Source organism: Bos indicus, chromosome 11, assembly GCF_029378745.1.
Source record: "Bos indicus isolate NIAB-ARS_2022 breed Sahiwal x Tharparkar chromosome 11, NIAB-ARS_B.indTharparkar_mat_pri_1.0, whole genome shotgun sequence".
NCBI lineage: Eukaryota > Metazoa > Chordata > Mammalia > Artiodactyla > Bovidae > Bos > Bos indicus.
Window position 1 is genome coordinate 36434995 of NC_091770.1, and position 17475 is coordinate 36452469.

Here is a 17475-nt window from a genome sequence, read left to right on the forward strand (position 1 = left end):
GAAGCTCCAAGTAGAGTTCTGAAAAAGGGAGCTTCCTATATGATAAAGGACACTGATGAGTGCATATTATAACCTGTAACTGATAAAGATTCAAACTATTTGTTAGACTTCTGCCTATAGTGGAATTAGATGAATTATTCTGAGAGCAGTACAGTGAGATGTAAAATTCAGTTTCTTTTTTTGAGCTTGGCACTTAAAAATGGCATAGTAGCCACATAGTTTCTAGATTAGGTATGTATTAATTAAAGAAAAAAAAAAGGTTCTTTGCTTCTTTCTGATTCCTGCCAACAATGCATTTCAAAGTTTCTCTTTTAAAGAAAATTTCCTGGGTCTGAAAAGGAAGTTTGAATTCTGCTGACAGACTGATCTTGCTTTAAATGTATTAAATGTTCTGTTTCTCTTATTTGGCAGATAATGGGTCATTTTAGTTTCTGGATTTTACTTGGCTGTGGTTTGAATACTCTTAACAGAGTAATTTTCTTTCTTTCTTTCTTTTGACCTAGAAGTTTCATATTAACGACAAAACAAAAATAAGCACACAACACTTTCTCTTTCATCCCACTGGTTACAGTCAAATCACATGGTCATACCTAGGGAGTCCTTGTGTTCAGCTGAAACTCAAGGGTTCCATTACTGAAAGTAAGAAGTGGATAATTGTTTAGCATTAGCTATAGACACTATACTATATTGCTTCACTAAGCAACTGAGTGGGAGGGGTGGTGTTGAATGGAACTGGTGAGCTAGCCTGGGTCAGAATATTAAGGGGTCTGCTTTGCAGGTTAAAGACTTCTAGCTTTCTTTGGGCGGAGAAGGCAATGGCACCCCACTCCAGTACTCTTGCCTGGAAAATCCCATGAACGGAGGAGCCTGGTAGGCTACAGTCTATGGGGTCGCTAAGAGTCAGACACGACTGAGCGACTTCACTTTCACTTTTCACTTTCATGCATTGGAGAAGGAAATGGCAACCCACTCCAGTGTTCTTGCCTGGAGAATCCCAGGGACGGGGGAGCCTGGTGGCCTGCCATCTCTGGGGTCGCACAGAGTCGGACACGACTGAAGCGACTTAGCAGCAGCAGCTTTCTTTGGGAGTGATGCAGGGAGTCATTGTTTTTATCAGACATGTCGCTTGATGGAATTATTTAAAAACAGCCCTCTGTTGATAGTTCAGAGATGGGTTGATCAGGAGGGAATGGAGATTAGGTCAGCAGGTAGCTGACTTTGCAGGAATTCAGCTGAGAGCCAGTGAGGGGCTTAGCCTGGAGCATTGGCAATGGAGAAAGAGATGAGGTGACTAATTCAAGATATGTTTAATCAGTATCGAGATAAGAGTTCATGAAAGTATTGAGGATGTCACTCCAGTTTCAAGGTAGACTCCTGGATTCTGTATTCAGAGGTCCAGGACATGGAACTCTTTCAGCTCAGCCTAGAGGCAGTTTCTACAAGAGAGAAAGTATAACAGTACTATTTCTTCAGTCAGTTCAGTCGCTCAGTCCTGTCTGACTCTTTGCGACCCTGTGAACTACAGCATGCCAGGCTTCCCTGTCCGTCACCAACTCCTGGAGCTTACTCAAACCCATGTCCATGAAGTCGGTGATGCCATCCAACCATTTCATCCTCTGTTGTCCCCTTCTCCTCCTGCCTTCAATATTTCCCAGCATCAGGGTCTTTTCCAATGAGTCAGTTCTTCACATCAGGTGGCCAAAGTATTGGAGTTTCAGCTTCAGCATCAGTCCTTCCAAAGAATATTCAGGACTGATTTCCTTTAGCATTGACTGGTTTGATCTCCTTGCTGTCCAAGGGACTCTCAAGAGTCTTCTTCAACACCACAGTTCAAAAGCATCAACTCTTCAGTGCCCAGCTTTCTTTATGGTCCAACTCTCACATCTATCTGTGACTACTGAAAAAAGCATAACTTTGACTAGATGGACCTTTGCTGGCAAAGTAATGTCTCTGCTTTGTAATGCACTATCTAGGTTTGTCATAGCTTTTCTTCCAAGGAGCAAGCATCTTTTAATTTCATGGCTGCAGTCACCATCTGCAGTGATTTTGGAGCCTAAGAAAATGAAGTCTGTCACTGTTTCCATTATTTCCCCATTTATTGGTGATGAAATGATGGGACTGGATGCCACGATCTTCATTTTTTGAATGTTGAGTTTTAAGCCAACTTTTTCACTCTCCTCTTTCACTTTCATCAAGAGGCTCTTTAGTTCCTCTTCACTTTCTGCCATAAGGGTGGTGTTATCTGCATATCTGAAGTTATTGATATTTCTCCTGGCAATCATCCAGCCCAGCATTTCTCATGATGTACTCTGCATGTAAGTTAAATAAACAGAATGACAATATACAGCCTTGACGTACTCCTTTCCTGATTTGAAACCAGTCTAGTGTTCCATGTCCAGTTCTAACTGTTGCTTCTTGACCTGCATACAGATTTCTCAGGAGGCAGGTCAGGTGGTCTGGTATTCCAATCTCTTGAAGAATTTTCCACAGTTGGTTGTGATCCACACAGTCGAAGGCTTTGATGTGTTCTATAAAGCAGAAGTAGATGTTTTTCTGGAACTCTCTTGCTTTTTTGATGATCCAATGGTTGTTGGCAATTTGATCTCTGGTTCCTCTGCCTTTCCTAAAACCAGCTTGAACATCTGGAAGTTCTCCGTTCATGTACTGTTGAGCACTTGCTTGGAGAATTTTGAGCATTGCTTTGCTAGCATGTGAGATGAGTGCAATTGTGCAGTAGTTTGGACATTCTTGGCATTGCTTTTCTTTGGGATTGGAATGAAAACTGACCTTTTCCAGTCCTGTGGCCACTCCTGAGTTTTCCAAATTTGCTGGCATATTGAGTGCAGCACTTTTACAGCATCATCTTTGAGGATTTGATATAGCTCAACTGGAATTCCATCACCTCCTCTAGCTTTGATTGTAGTGATGCTTCCTAAGGCCCACTTATTAACCACGCCCTAATTAAAGAGTGAAACTGAGGTTTGCCAATGTTTCTTAAAGATTTCCTTTAATCTTCTTTCCTTTCCTTCCACCACGTCTACAAATCTCTGAAGGTTATGTCTGTAGCAGTTTTGCTCATAAAACAGGTGTATAAATAAGATGAGATGATTGTCCACATACCTAAAGAAAGAAGGTTCAAATAACTCATCTGAGACTTTTATTGAAAGGATTTGACATCTTTCCCATTGTTTTTTTTTTTTTCTCCCATAATTTTTCTGTATGTATCCTCACAGTAATATACTGAGGCAGGAATTACTTTAGAGATAAGAAAGCCAAGCTAAATAAGTTAGGGAGGTTTGTCCAGGAAGTTGTTAGTATTAGCACTCAGACTATCAGTTGTATTCTAATTCTCTGGCTGGTATTCTTTACTTATATATATCTTAACTTTCTCTTTTTCTCAATATAAGAAAAAGCTGACTATACAATAACTAATTTTTTCTTGAATGAGATAACTTCTTTTTTCCTAAATCATCTATCAATAATAAAAATTAAGTATTATTTATAATTGCATTATAATAATATAGATAATAAAGTAATAAACATATATCATAATATTTTATTACTTATGAATCATTTTGACATATATTATCCAATTTCAATCTCACAGAAATCCTTGCTAGCTAGGTAGGAAAAGGTACTGCTCTATTTTGCAAATGAAAAATAGAGGCTCAGTAAGGTTAATTGATGCTCCTAAAGACATATAGTTTGTGTGTGGTGGAGGTTGAATTTGAACTCAGGCCTGGCTCCAAAACCTGGAACCATTCTCTCCTCCATATACTACATAATAGCCAAAGACATATTAAGCATGTCTGTTATTCAACTAACTATACGCACCCAGAGGTTAATCTGGCAGAGAGAACAAAGCTTCTAAATGTTCCAGGCATGAGTCTAATTCTAAAGTAGAGAAAGAGTGGGCACAAACTCAGCTTGAATATGTATTCTATAGCAGGTATTCTGAGAAGCACACAGGCTTCTATATAATACCCTCACAGGTATATAATACCCACACAGGTATATAATATCCTCAAGATATATTACTGTATATATATAGATATATATGTATATATATAAAACATAGATATTATTGTTTTTCTCGTCTTATAGACATAGAGACTGAAGCTCAAGGAAGTTAAGTAAATTATCTAAATCCAGATCCCTCTGATTCTGAAATGTTTGTTTTTCGTGGGTTAATGTAATTAACTTCAAGAGAGGTATCTGTTTGTCAAAGTTCTTCAGAGAACAGGGAAAAGAACTGGCTTTCTTCTACCAGCTTGACCACAGAATGACACCCTGCTTTGAAAAGGATTAGTGTATTATTAGAGAGTAGAACCAGTGTATTGTTACAGAATTCCACTGGTTGAACTAGTCATCTGTTGATCTGATAGGCAGCAAAGAAGACATTACTACTCATGGCCTGGTGACATGGGTAATGTTGTTGTTATTGTTGTTCAGTCGTTAAGTCTGATTTTGCGACTCTATGTTTAGCCTGTCGGGCTTCTTTGTCCATGGGATTTCCCAGGCAAGGATGCTGGAGTGGGTTGCCATTTCCTTCTCCAGGGGATCTTCCTGACCCAGGGATCAAACCCATGTCTCCTGCACTGGCAGGTGGATTCTTTACCACTGAGCCGCCAGGGAAGCCCTGCTTCTGACCTTCTTACCCATGGTCACAGATTCCATTCAAATAAAATGATACATTGTCCCCACAGGCTTGTCAAGTTGAGGTTTGATAGTCTAGTTCAGGTTTGATCATATCCACTAGCAGGGGCATATGTTCACTGAGTTTAACAGAAACACAATTGCCTGTACGACTTACATTTTTCTCTTAAAATTTTTTTTTTGCTGAGTGTATGCAGTTGAATTCTAGATGGCTAAATGAATATTGAATGGCCCCTCAGGGTATTCTTTGAATGGTGTCTCTCCCTGCATTTATAATGGTGTGTATTTTCAGTGACACGTTTTGGATTTTCTGGAACAGTTTTGGTTTCAAGTTATTTTTTATTTTCCTCCCAAAGTGTTTCTGCTTGTCTGGTCTAGATTTTTTTTTTTTTCATAAAATAGTAAGTATATTGCATGCTGTGCCTGCAGGCGTTTTACTCGCCATCTGTCACCTGTTCTTTGTTTTCCACTAAACTACCTGTTGAGTCTTACATTAAGCATACAAGGAAGCAGTGTCTGACACAAAACCCTCCATACACTGAAAAATGAAATTCCATTTCCAAAATCAAATGGAAATTATCCAAATAATACAGGTAAAATTGCTTTCTAGTGTATCCCCTTCTCCCCTCAGTATATAGGTTGGCTGGCAGGAAAGGCATATGAACTTTAAACTTGGACCATAAACTGTACTATTTGATTAATTGATTTCATAAGATAACTAAGCCACCTGCCCCTTGGGGTTTCTGAGTGCTGAAATTTTTCTCACTGTTCTTACATTTGGTTTTCTAGCCATATATCTCATACATTATTTTCCAGCGACAAATCCATACAGTACCAGAGTTTTTTTTTTTTTTTTGCCAGTTCATAATCATGAGTGAAGAATAGTGGGCGGAGAAAATTGTATTTGCTCCTCAACCACTTTCTTAAAATCAGCAGTTTGCTGAAGTGAGTCTTCACTATAAACACTAAATTTTAATGAATATGTCACCTTTATAGTTCCTCAGAAGGATTTGGTATATAAAATTATCCTCGCTGTGGCAGAATTTACCAGTTAGAAACAGTCGAAGGAGAATATTCATGTAAAGTTTTTTGTTTTTTGGCCATGCCACGTGGTTTACAGGATCTTAGTTCCCTGACAGGAATCAAACCTGGGCTCCAGCAATGAAAGCTCCGAGTCCTAACCACTGAATCGCCAGGGGAGTCCCTAGAATGTTTTTTTAAAAATGAAAAAAAAAAAAAAAAGGGTATTGAGTCTGCTGCTGCTGCTACTGCTAAGTCGCTTCAGTCGTGTCCGACTCTGTGAGACCCCAGAGACGGCAGCCCACCAGGCTCCCCCGTCTCTGGGATTCTCCAGGCAAGAACACTGGAGTGGGTTGCCATTTCCTTCTCCAATGCATGAAAGTGAAAAGTGAAAGTGAAGTCGCTCAGTCGTGTCCGACTCTTAGCGACCCCATGGACTGCAGCCTACGAGGCTCCTCCATCCATGGGATTTTCCAGGCAAGAGTACTGGAGTGGGGTGCCATTGCCTTCTCCATTGAGTCTATGTTTGATTAATTCAATTCTGATAGTTGTTTACTGTCACATAGTCTTCAGAAAAACACATTTTGTTATGCTCAAAGTATATTTACTCTAGATTGTTAATAGGTTCTGAATTTATAAACTTTTTTTTTTACTGTAATGTGGGTATATTTGTTGCTAGCAAAAATATGCACAAACCTGTCATTTATAGAATACTGAATGTTTGGCAATTTATAAGGTAAAATATAAGAATTACATCAATTGGGAGGTAGAGCAGAGAAGACCCTAAATGATGTAATGGAGGGTCATAGAAGGATTAAGGGAGGACCAAGCTAAGACAATGCAGAGTGAGGGAAGCTTTCATCTGGCTATCAAATGCCATATAGAAGTGATGTAGTAAATACAAAGAATAAATGAACACTGAGAGAACAATATTTTAAAATCATATTTCATGCTTTGGGACATGCACTAATCACACACAGAAACTAGAGGAGAATGTTTTCTTCCATTGTGAGTAATATTTGAAGTATTTCACACACAGTCTTTTAAAATTCAAATATTGGTCTCTGAGGGAGACAGGATATATGGAGCAATGAGCTTCTTTAAAATTCAGCACATGTTGGATCTCTGAAGAGAATCTGAACTAAGTAGAGTGTGGTATTAATGCATGATACAAGTTAAAATATGAATTATCTCTGGATTTATTCTTACTGGTTCTTTTCTTCAGGGCAGTATAAATATTTTAAATCAAAATCATACAAAATATTAAATAACACTACAAAGCTTTTATTAAAAAAATGAAAAAGCAGTGCTTTCTGTTTCACCTCTGGGGAGGCTTTTAAATCTTTAGCAGTTTTTCCTGATATAATATGCCTATAGCTATACTGCTATTTCTTGATTTATAAATTTTAGGCTTTATTAACTCCATATGCACATATACTTCCCTTTCCCTATCCTCTTCATATAGGCCTTCCCTGGTGGCTCAAACGGTAAAGCGTCTGCCTACAATGCAGGAGACCCAGGTTCAATCCCTGGGTCAGGAAGATCTCCTGGAGAAGGAAATGGCAACCCACTCCAGTATTTTTGCCCTGGGAAACCCCATGGATGGAGAAGCCTGGTAGGCTACAGTCCATGGGGTCCCGAAGAGTCGGACACGACTTAATATAATCCTCTTAATATAATTCTAATCTAATTTCAACTTAGTTCAGTATCTAGTATTTACATTATTATGTGCTGCTGCTGCTGCTAAGTTGCTTCAGTTGTGTCCAACTCTGTGCGACCCCAGAGATGGCAGCCCACCAGGCTCCCCTGTCCCTGGGATTCTCCAGACAAGAATGGAGTGGGTTGCCATTTCCTTCTCCAGTGCATGAAAGTGAAAAGTGAAAGTGAAGTCGCTCAGTCGTGTCCAACTCTTGGCGACCCCATGGACTGCAGCCCACCAGGCTCCTCCATCCATGGGATTTTCCAGGCAAGAGTACTGGAGTGGGGTGCCATTGCCTTTTCCGACATTATTATGTAAGTGTTGCTTATTAGTAAGCCAATTAAATGTACTTTGACTACTTTTCCTTCATGGTACAGCTGCTTATTTTCCTGGAGTTAAGAATTGCCTAGCTTTTCATCATTTCAGTTTTCTGTTATTCTAACCAAATGTTTAATTAGATTTTTAGAAGCTTATCAATCCTACTTTTAACATTTCAGATCAACTGTTGCTTGTCTCTGTCCTCCTGCTCCTGTCTGGATGGGTTGCCACCTGGACTGTCATCCCAGAACTTTAGTACCTCTAGTAGTTTTAGGTATGACATTGCTTGTTTCCCAGCTTTCATGTTTTCTTCTTTTTTGTTAGGTCCATCATTTTACTGGGACCCATTCTTCATTAGCTTTCTGAGAAAGGGTGCATGGGTGTGCTTCCTTATATACCGGCCTAGTTGATTGTTACTTAATTCTAGGATGAAAATAGCTTCTCCTCTGAACTGGAAAGGCTTTGCTATGTTGTTTTCTGAGCTCCTCCATTGCTTTCAAGAAGTTGATGCCTAGTCTGATTACTGATACTTTTTATGTAATTATCTACTCCCCCAATTCCTTAGAAGTTTTAAGTTTATTCTTAGTACAGTATCCTGATATTTCATTCTGTAACTTGGTGCCTTTTTTAAAAAATTCATTGGGCTGGGTACTTAGTGGGACTTTTAAATCTGAGATTGCCTGTCTAAATTGCAAGTTTTTTTTAAACTCTGGGGTATTTTCCTTGATTTATTTCATGATTTCTTTCCATCTTCCCCACACCCACCCTCCCCACCCCCTGCCTTTTCTCTTTCTGGAGTGCCTGTCAGTCAGATGTTGGCCATTCTGTAATGATTGTTTAAATGTCTTATTTTCCCCCTCTTATCCATCTTTTTATCTTTCGGTTTTATTTTTTAGAAGATCTCCTTGCTTTTATCTCCTAACCCTTTAATGGAGCATTTTTGTTTATTTTGCAGCCATATTTTTAATTTCTATTAAATTATTCTTGTTTTGATAATTTCTTTATTAAACCAATCATCCTCATTTTGTTACATGAATGTAATACATTCTTTTATCTCTCTGATGATATAAATTACAGGGGTTTTTTAAACAAAGTTTTGTTCTGTTCCTTGCTTTATCTTTGTTTCCTCTGAGATTTGTTGTTGATGTTGGAAGTTTTCCTCAAATGTCTTGTGTCAGGTGCTGAGTTGCTCAGTGGTGTCCGACTCTTTGTGACCCTATGGACTGTAGCCTGTCAGGCTTCCCTGTCCTTCACTATCGTGTGGAGCTTGCTCAAACTCATGTGCATCGAATTGGTGATGCCATCCAACCATCTCATCCTCTATCATGCCCTTATCCTCCTGCTAACTGCTGCTAAGTCACATAAGTCGTGTCCAACTCTGTGTGACCCCATAGACAGCAGCCCACCAGGCTCCTCCGTCACTGGGATTCTCCAGGCAAGAACACTGGAGTGGGTTGCCATTTCCTTCTCCAATGCACGAAAGTGGAAAGTGAAAGGGAAGTCGCTCGGTCGTGTCCGACTCCTAGCAACCCCATGGACTGCAGTCTAGCAGGCTCCTCCGTCCATGGGATTTTCCAGGCAAGAGTACTGGAGTGGGGTACCATTGCCTTCTCCGCCTTATCCTCCTGCTTTCAATCATTTCCAGCATCAGGGTCTTTTCTAATAAGAGTCAGCTCTTTGCATCAGGTGGCCAAAATACTGGAGCTTCAGCTTCAGCATCAGTCCTTCCAATGAATATTCAGGACTGATTTGCTTTAGGATTGACTGGTTTGATCTCCTTGCTGTCCAAGGGACTCTCAACACCACAGTTCAAAAGCATCAATTCTTCAGTGCTCAGCCTTCTTTATGGTCCAACTCTCACATCCATACATGACTACTGGAAAAAACCATAACTTTGACTACATGGACCTTTGTCAGCAAAGTAGTGTCTCTGCTTTTTAATATGCTGTCTAAGTTTGTCATAGCTTTTCTTCCAAGGAGCAAGCGTCTTTTAATTTCATGGCTGCAGTCACCATATACGGTGATTTTGGAGCCCAAGAAAATAAAGTCTTTCACTGTTTTCCATTATTTCCCCATCTATTTGCCATGAAGTGATGAGGCCAGATGCAATGATCTTCGTTTTTTTAATGTTGAGTTTTAAGCCAGCATTTTCAGTCTTCTCTTTCACTTTCATCAATAGGCTCTTTAGTTCCTCTTCACTTTCTGCCATAAGGGTGGTGTCATCTGCATATCTGAGGTTATTGGTATTTCTGCTGGCAATCTTCATTCCAGCTTGTGCTTCATGCAGCCGGGCATTTCTCACAGTGTACTCTGTGACAATATACAGCCTTGATGTAGCCTTTCCCAATTTGGAACCAGTCCATTGTTCCATGTCTAACTGTTGCTTCTTGACCTGCATAGAGGTTTCACAGGAGGCAGGTAAGGTGGTCTGGTATTCCCATCTCTTTAAGAATTTTCAGAAGCCCCAAATGCCTTGTAGTCATTGGTTAAATACTTATATTTTTAATAATCTAACAGTTTTTTTTTCTAGAGATGAGTAGAGTATATGAATTTATTTGCTGACATCTTTTATATTTACAAGGCAGAATTTTAATCAAGTTCTCTATACACCGCATTTAATGAGGCACTAAATGCTGTTTTTGCACAGGAAGTGCCCATGCTTCCAAGTGCTTAGCCTTTCTGAACATCTGCAGGGTAAACTGACTGCCTATTTTTTGGTATCCACCTGTTTGGATACTTTGGCTTTACCTTCTTTTGCTCAACAATGTCTTTACCATTCTTCCATCTGTTTCCTAGCATTAAAAAGTGTTGTTTTTTGGAACTTACCTAGTGGTCTAGTGGTTAAGAATCCGCCTGCTAGTGCAGGAGACATAGGTTTGATCTCTGCTCCAGAAAGGTACCACCTGCCACAGAGAAACTAAACCCATGTGCTACGACTACTGAGCTACCATTCTAGAGCCTGTGAGCCACAACCACTGAGCCCTAGGGCCTGGAGCCTGTGCTCCACAGTAAGAGAATCCACCTTAACCAGAAGCCTGTACACCACAACTAAGAGTAAATCCTGCTCCCCACAACTAGAGAAAGCCCCAGCACAGCCATAAATAAATAAATATATCTTTTTATAAAAATGTTGTTTTTTGTCTGCTGATGTTTATTACCTATTTGCTCTTAAGATTCGTACCATTTTTTGATGCAATTTCAGAAAAGAGACAAATACATGTAATTAATGTGTGATACTCAACTAGATGCCCCTTACTAGTTTTTTATTTTAGCAATCTGACTTACTAGATATGAAGATTTCCTTTATGTCTCTGAACTATTAGATTAATAAAAATTAAGTTGGTTTTGATTGGCCAGTGTTAGTTTCCTCCTTCCTCTTGTAAGACCAGTTGCCTCATTACTCTGAATGAACTGCCCCTTCTGCAATCCAAGTGGTTCTGGTGGGGCTGCTAGTCATAGGACCTCAGCCCCCCGATCACAGGGATGGGCACATGATCTAATCTGGAAAATGGTTTTATTCTTTGGGGAATATGACTCCTGAGCACAAGCAAGTGGAGACAGAATGCTGATGGTGCTGAGTTTTCTTATTGGTGACCCCTATGGCAGAAAGTGAAGAGGAACTAAAAAGCCTCTTGATCGAAGTGAAAGAGGAGAGTGAAAAAGTTGGCTTGCTGCTGCTACTGCTACGTCGCGTCAGTCGTGTCCAACTGTGTGACCCCATAGACGGAAGCCCACCAGGCTCCTCTGTCCCTGGGATTCTCCAGGCAAGAACACTGGAGTGGGTTGCCATTTCCTTCTCCAATGCACGAAAGTGAAAAGTGAAAGTGAAGTCGCTCAATCGTGTCCGACTCTTAGCGACCCCATGGACTGCAGCCTAGCAGGCTCCTCCGTCCATGGGATTTTCCAGGCAAGAGTACTGGAGTGGGGTGCCATCGCCTTCTCCAAGCTCAACATTCAGAAAACGAAGATCATGGCATCTAGTCCCATCACTTCATGGGAAATAGATGGGGAAACAGTGGAAACAGTGTCAGACTTTATTTTTTTGGCCTCCACAATCACTGCAGATGGTGACTACAGCCATGAAATTAAAAGACGCTTACTCCTTGGAAGGAAAGTTATGACCAACCTAGATAGCATATTCAAAAGCAGAGACATTAGTTTGCCAACAAAGGTCCGTCTAGTCAAGGCTATGGTTTTTCCAGTGGTCATGTATGGATGTGAGAGTTGGACTGTGAAGAAAGCTGAGCGCTGAAGAATTGATGCTTTTGAACTGTGGTGTTGGAGAAGACTCTTGAGAGTCCCTTGGACTGCAAGGAGATTCAATCAGTCCATTCTGAAGGAGATCAGTCCTGAGTGTTCATTGGAAGGACTGATGCTGAAGCTGAAACTCTAATACTTTGGCCACCTCATGCGAAGAGTTGACTCATTGGAAAGGACCCTGATGCTGGGAGGGATTGGGGGCAAGAGGAGAAGGGGATGACAGAGGATGAGATGGCTGGATGGTATCACCAACTCGATGGACATGAGTGTGGGTAAACTCTGGGAGTTGGTGATGGACAGGGAGGCCTGGCGTGCTGCAGTTCATGGGGTCGCAAAGAGTTGACATGACTGAGCAACTGAACTGAATTGAGAGGAATGGTCTCATTATATAAGCCTGGGTCCTTCATTGGGCATCATTAAAAACCAACTCTGATTAACTTCAGCAGGAAAGGGATTTAATGGAACCATTTTGGGTAGTTTGTGAAGTTTATGAGGTTTTTGAACCTGATTTTAGAGCCTACTCAGAAAATAATCAATTACCAAGTCTATTTGTTTCCTACTGCTGCTGTAACAAATTACCACAGATGCAGTGGTTTAAAACAGCACACATTATTTTCTTACAGTTCTGGATGTTGAAAGTGTAAAGCAAGAGCTGTTCTTTCTGGAGTCTTCAGGAAATAATCTGTTTTCTCGCCCCTTTTCAGCTTCTAGAGGCTGTCCTTCACATCCCTCCAACCTCTTGATTTTGTCAACGCATCTTCTCTCTCTCTGATCCCCTGCTTCCCTCTTATGAGGATTCTTGAAATTACATTAGGCCCACCCAAGTAATCCTGGATTATAATCTCCATTTCAAGAGCCTTAGGTCACATCTTCAAAGTTCCTTGTACCGTGTAAGATAACATGTTCATAGGTTCCAGGAAGTAGGACATAACCATTATTCAGCCCACCACCCCACGGAAGGCTCAACAGCCAAGAACACAGCTGGGTTACAGCACAGGACAATCTTGAATCCTCACTGCTCCCAACATTGAGTATGCACAAACAGTGCTGTCCACTGGGGCCCCAGAGCTGCCCTGATTCGTCTTCTGCTCAAGTGGGGGCACTGATTACTTTTAATTTATCATCCAATATCCATTCTCGTCTATTCTCTAATAGACTTTTCATCTCTTCCCATAAGCACCCAGAATAAACACTTTCCCAGTCTTCCTGCAGCTAGGCATATCCATGTGACTGTAAGTTTTGGATGATGAGGTTTAAGTGAAATTGTCTTATGGCAGTTTCTGAGAACCTTCCTTAGAAGATAGTTGAGATCTGCCTGGTTCTTCATTCCTTCTTGCATTCTGCTGCCACCTTGGACCATGAGAGCAGGGGCCACACCCTAAGGATGGCAGAGAGTGAATTGAATGAGCCTAGGTCCCAGGGGACTTCATGGAGCCGAGGTGCTATACCCACTCTGGACTTCTTGCTGCCAGGCTCAGTTTCTGTGAGACAGAATTTTATCTGTTTAAACCACTGTTACTTCGGGTTTTCTATTATGTTTAGTGGAACTTAATTTTAAATGATATACTGAGGTTTTCTTATTCAGCTCTTTCTTCTGTTGGGTGAGCTGCTCCCATATCTTGCTCATAACTTTTTCCCCTTAAGTTAGAAGGATTTTGTTTCTGGGCCTGCTGGAAGGAACTGTACCAGCCAAAGGAAGGTTTAGAATGTCACATGCTGATAGCATCACAGTGTTACTATCACAGTCAGAAAACTGATTGCTGAGTCCTCTAGCCCAGTAATTCTCTGTAACAGAGAAGATACTATATGCCCTTATGGCATTTTGGAAACTTGTAGACCCATTTTGTCTTGTTAAAATGCTAAAATAATTGGAGGATGCACTGGCATTTCATGGGCTGGGACCAGAGGTATTTTGCAATGTAGAAGACTAACCCATACATCAAAAAATTATTCTGTGAATTGGATGAGACTTTGAAATGTTCTGTGGGAATATTTCATGTAGGTATAAAATTTGCAAGTATCTGTGCCTAGAACCCAGCTCCATTTTACATAAAGTTCTAAGTAGTTTTTCCGTATTTTAAAGATCACTGAGTTTTCCAGGTACGTAATTACTGTGTAAGCCAAGAGAAGATTGTACATTGTTGCTGGGGATCTTTACCAAGAGTCATTCTCTGTTTTGAAAATCATGTGCCTGACAACGGTGCTGCTCATGGCATTTGAGTCTCCAGTACAACATGATCTGCATTTGTGGTTGTTACATCATAGTGATTCTGCCCGCTGGTGTAAATCTGAGTGCCTAAGGGTTTACATGCTGATATATATTACTTTGTTGTATTTTGTTTATCGTTTATTTTATAACTAGAGTATTACATTGGTTTAAAAATATTTTGTATAAATAATATTACCTATGTGTCTGTTTCAGGACCTCAGAGGCAGCATTATAAACCTGTGTTATAAAGAGGGAGCATCGGGTCTAGTAGAGCCTGGCCAATAAAAACAAGCACAATCCACTACTGGAAGCAGTGTTAGGGGATGCTGAGCCTGTTTCCCGAAGGTTGGCATGAGTTCTTTGGACCTGGGAAAGAGCTGAGCCTTGAAGGATTCCCTTGATAAAGCTCAGGGGCTTCTCTAGACACCTCTTACTAGCCCTCAACATTACCTTGACTCTGACCACCAGATTATTACTTCCTCCAACACGTTACTTTGTAACTGACCTTGAACACCAGCCATCTCTGTTCAGCCTCTGATTCACCTCCTCCTTGACATTGGAAATCAGTAGTTTTAGATGCTGAATCCACATAAACCTCTATAGAGAAAGTAAATCTGGTTTCACTTTTACTTCCTGTACAGGATATCATTAGCATATTTTCCATATGAATAGCAACTGTTGGGTACCATATGTTATCCACCATATGGTCTTATGCCCGTTTCAAGGCATAGTTTAATATAGCACAAAGGCAAAAAGGTTTAAACTGAAATGCTTGCTGTGCATTGTGGTTTGAACTTTTTGATAATCAAGAAGCCTGAGTAAATTAGCTTTTTTTTTGTCTGTTTCATAGAATGAGCTCTCAATAAATTACCTGGAAAAATTAACTGAACAGGAGAAACTTTAGGCAAAATAAAAGTAAATTATTAGTATTTTATCTCAATCTAAGCAGGACTTCAGAGATTTTGCAATTACATGCCATTTTACTAGGTGGACAAAGAAGAAACTGGGAAAAGTCTGGTTGACAGGAAGAAGGAAGGCATAACTTCCCTATTCACTTTATTAAAGGCTCAAGAATTAGGCTCTTTCCCATATTAAAGAAACTTTCAATATATCCCATATTGAAGACACTTCCTTTAATTAGAGATTTACTGAGGCCCTTTTGAGTTCTAGGCTTTCCTGACAGCTCAGTTGGTAAAGAATCCGCCTGCAATGCAAGAGATCCCTGTTTGACTCCTGGGTCGGAAAGATCCACAGGAGAAAGGATAGGCTACCCACTCCAGCATTCTTGGGTTTCCTTGGTGGCTCAGCTGGTAAAGGATCCACCTGCAATACAAGAGATCTGGGTTTGATCCCTGGGTTGGGAAGATCCCCTGGAGAAGGGAATGGCAACCCACTCCAGTATTCTTGTCTGGATAATTCCACGGACAGACCATGGGATCACACAGAGTCTAACATGACTGAACAAGTAACATTTGCTCATGACTGAGCAAGTAACTTTTGTGTTTTAGGTACTGTTAGGTAGTTAGAACAGGAAAAAGTAGTCCAAAATGGTGGTGGCTTAGGGAAAAGCCCATGAAAATGGAACAAAGGAAAATCCATAGACTGGAGTGAGAACTTCAGGTGAAACAAACATGCCCCCTTCTTGGCCAGCCCAATTTGCATACGCTTAAGGCAGGGAGGAAACAAATGTATAAAAGGAGGAAGCCGAGATGGATTGAGGCCTCTCCTTTGGGGTTAGCCCACCCTCACGCTTTGAGGGTGTACCTTCCTTTGCTTGTGAATAGAACTCTGAGCTCTAACTGAGCTGTAACACTGGTCCGTCATTTCAAATTTTTGCTGCGGTGAGACAGAACCAAGGAAATTACATACTCCCCCGACATACCTGATGCCGTGACCCTGATGTAACCTGGCTGAAACAACCTTGGCTTGGCCCTCACAAGGCAGAGGCCAAGTACAGCAGAAGCCCAACTTGGTGAAAGTTCACGTGGTGAAAGCTGAACGCAAAGGAAACCCAGTGCAGTGGAACTGCCAAAAAGCCCAGCGTGCTGGAAACCAGGACAGCAAAAACAAACTTGGCAGAAAGCTCATACAAACTCAGTCTCAGATTCCAGAAGACCTCCGGTTAAGGTAGGAGGTTCTTGCCCCTATGGTTGGAAGTACATATAGCTAATAAAATCTTAATTCCTTTACAGTCTCTCATCTCTTGTTTCCTCGAACCCCCTGTGAACAGGCAAGTGGCAGTGGGTGCAATTGAGGGATTCTGGCAGGGGCTACTCCCCAGTGTGTCCCAAAGATTCTATTATCTGCTGCGCCTTAGCAGCTGTTGCCCAAGCAGGTGAGGGTTCTTCTGTCCTTAATCTTTGTGCCAAGGATCAAGCCAATGAAAACTGTGAGCACAGGTCAGGTATTTAGCAGATTGTATGGCAGGTTATCCAACCAGTCCATTCTGAAGGAGATCAGCCCTGGGATTTCTTTGGAAGGAATGATGCTAAAGCTGAAACTCCAGTACTTTGGCCACCTCATGCGAAGAGTTGACTCATTGGAAAAGACTCTGATACTGGGAGGGATTGGGGGCAGGAGGAGAAGGGGATGACAGAGGATGAGATGGCTGGATGGCATCACTGACTCGATGGACGTGAGTCTGAGTGAACTCTGGGAGTTGGTGATGGACAGGGAGGCCTGGCGTGCTGCAATTCATGGGGTCGGAAAGAATCGGACAGGACTGAGTGACTGAACTGAACTGATGGCAGGTTATGAAGGGGATTCCTCAGCACATTTTTCCTACTGCTTTTTCCTCCTGTCCTTCAGCTCCTCTCTCCATCTATGCCATTGTTTGATTGGGCAGGTCATCATCTTTCCATTTCTGAAAGTTGTATTTGAAACAATTTACCTAAGATTGGGACTCAAACACACGTGGCAGGAACTCTGTACTATGCTTAGTCACTCAGTCATATCTGACTGGGACTTGAGCCCAGCCGAAACCCACAGTGCCTGGTTTTGGGACCTAATGAAGCTCAGGTTCTTGATGTCTCATTGCAAAAAGAATTCAGTGAGACACAAAGCTATAGGTAAGAGGTGGATTTGTTCAGATTCAGAGAGAAGCACACCCCACAGAGTGTGGGCCATTGCAGAGGGCGAGTACGGTGGCCATGAAATGTGGTTTGGTTAGTTTTTGTGAGCTGGGTGATTTTATATGCTAATGAGTGGGAGGATCATTCCAACTCCTTTGTCTTTTGATAGTACCTTGGAACTGTCATAACTACCACACAATTGCACTCATCTCACACGCTAGCGAAGTAATGCTCAAAATTCT

At 41.2% G+C, this 17475-nt stretch overlaps 1 long non-coding RNA gene and 1 other non-coding gene across 3 annotated transcripts in view; both read left to right on the forward strand.

The window, feature by feature from the left end:
- LOC139185766 (uncharacterized) overlaps nt 1–17475 on the forward strand; it is a 71052-nt gene that overhangs the window by 33862 nt on the left and 19715 nt on the right. Inside the window, exon 3 of one of the 2 annotated variants that reach the window (XR_011569242.1) lies at nt 14376–16788. The exons of the other annotated variant lie outside the window; for it this stretch is intronic. This is a non-coding gene — a long non-coding RNA (uncharacterized lncRNA). Of the gene's footprint in view, nt 1–14375; nt 16789–17475 lie in introns of those variants that run through there. 2 annotated transcript variants of the gene reach the window in all.
- On the forward strand, nt 7146–7218 carry TRNAC-ACA (transfer RNA cysteine (anticodon ACA)). Its single transcript has one exon. It is a non-coding gene; the product is annotated as a tRNA-Cys (tRNA).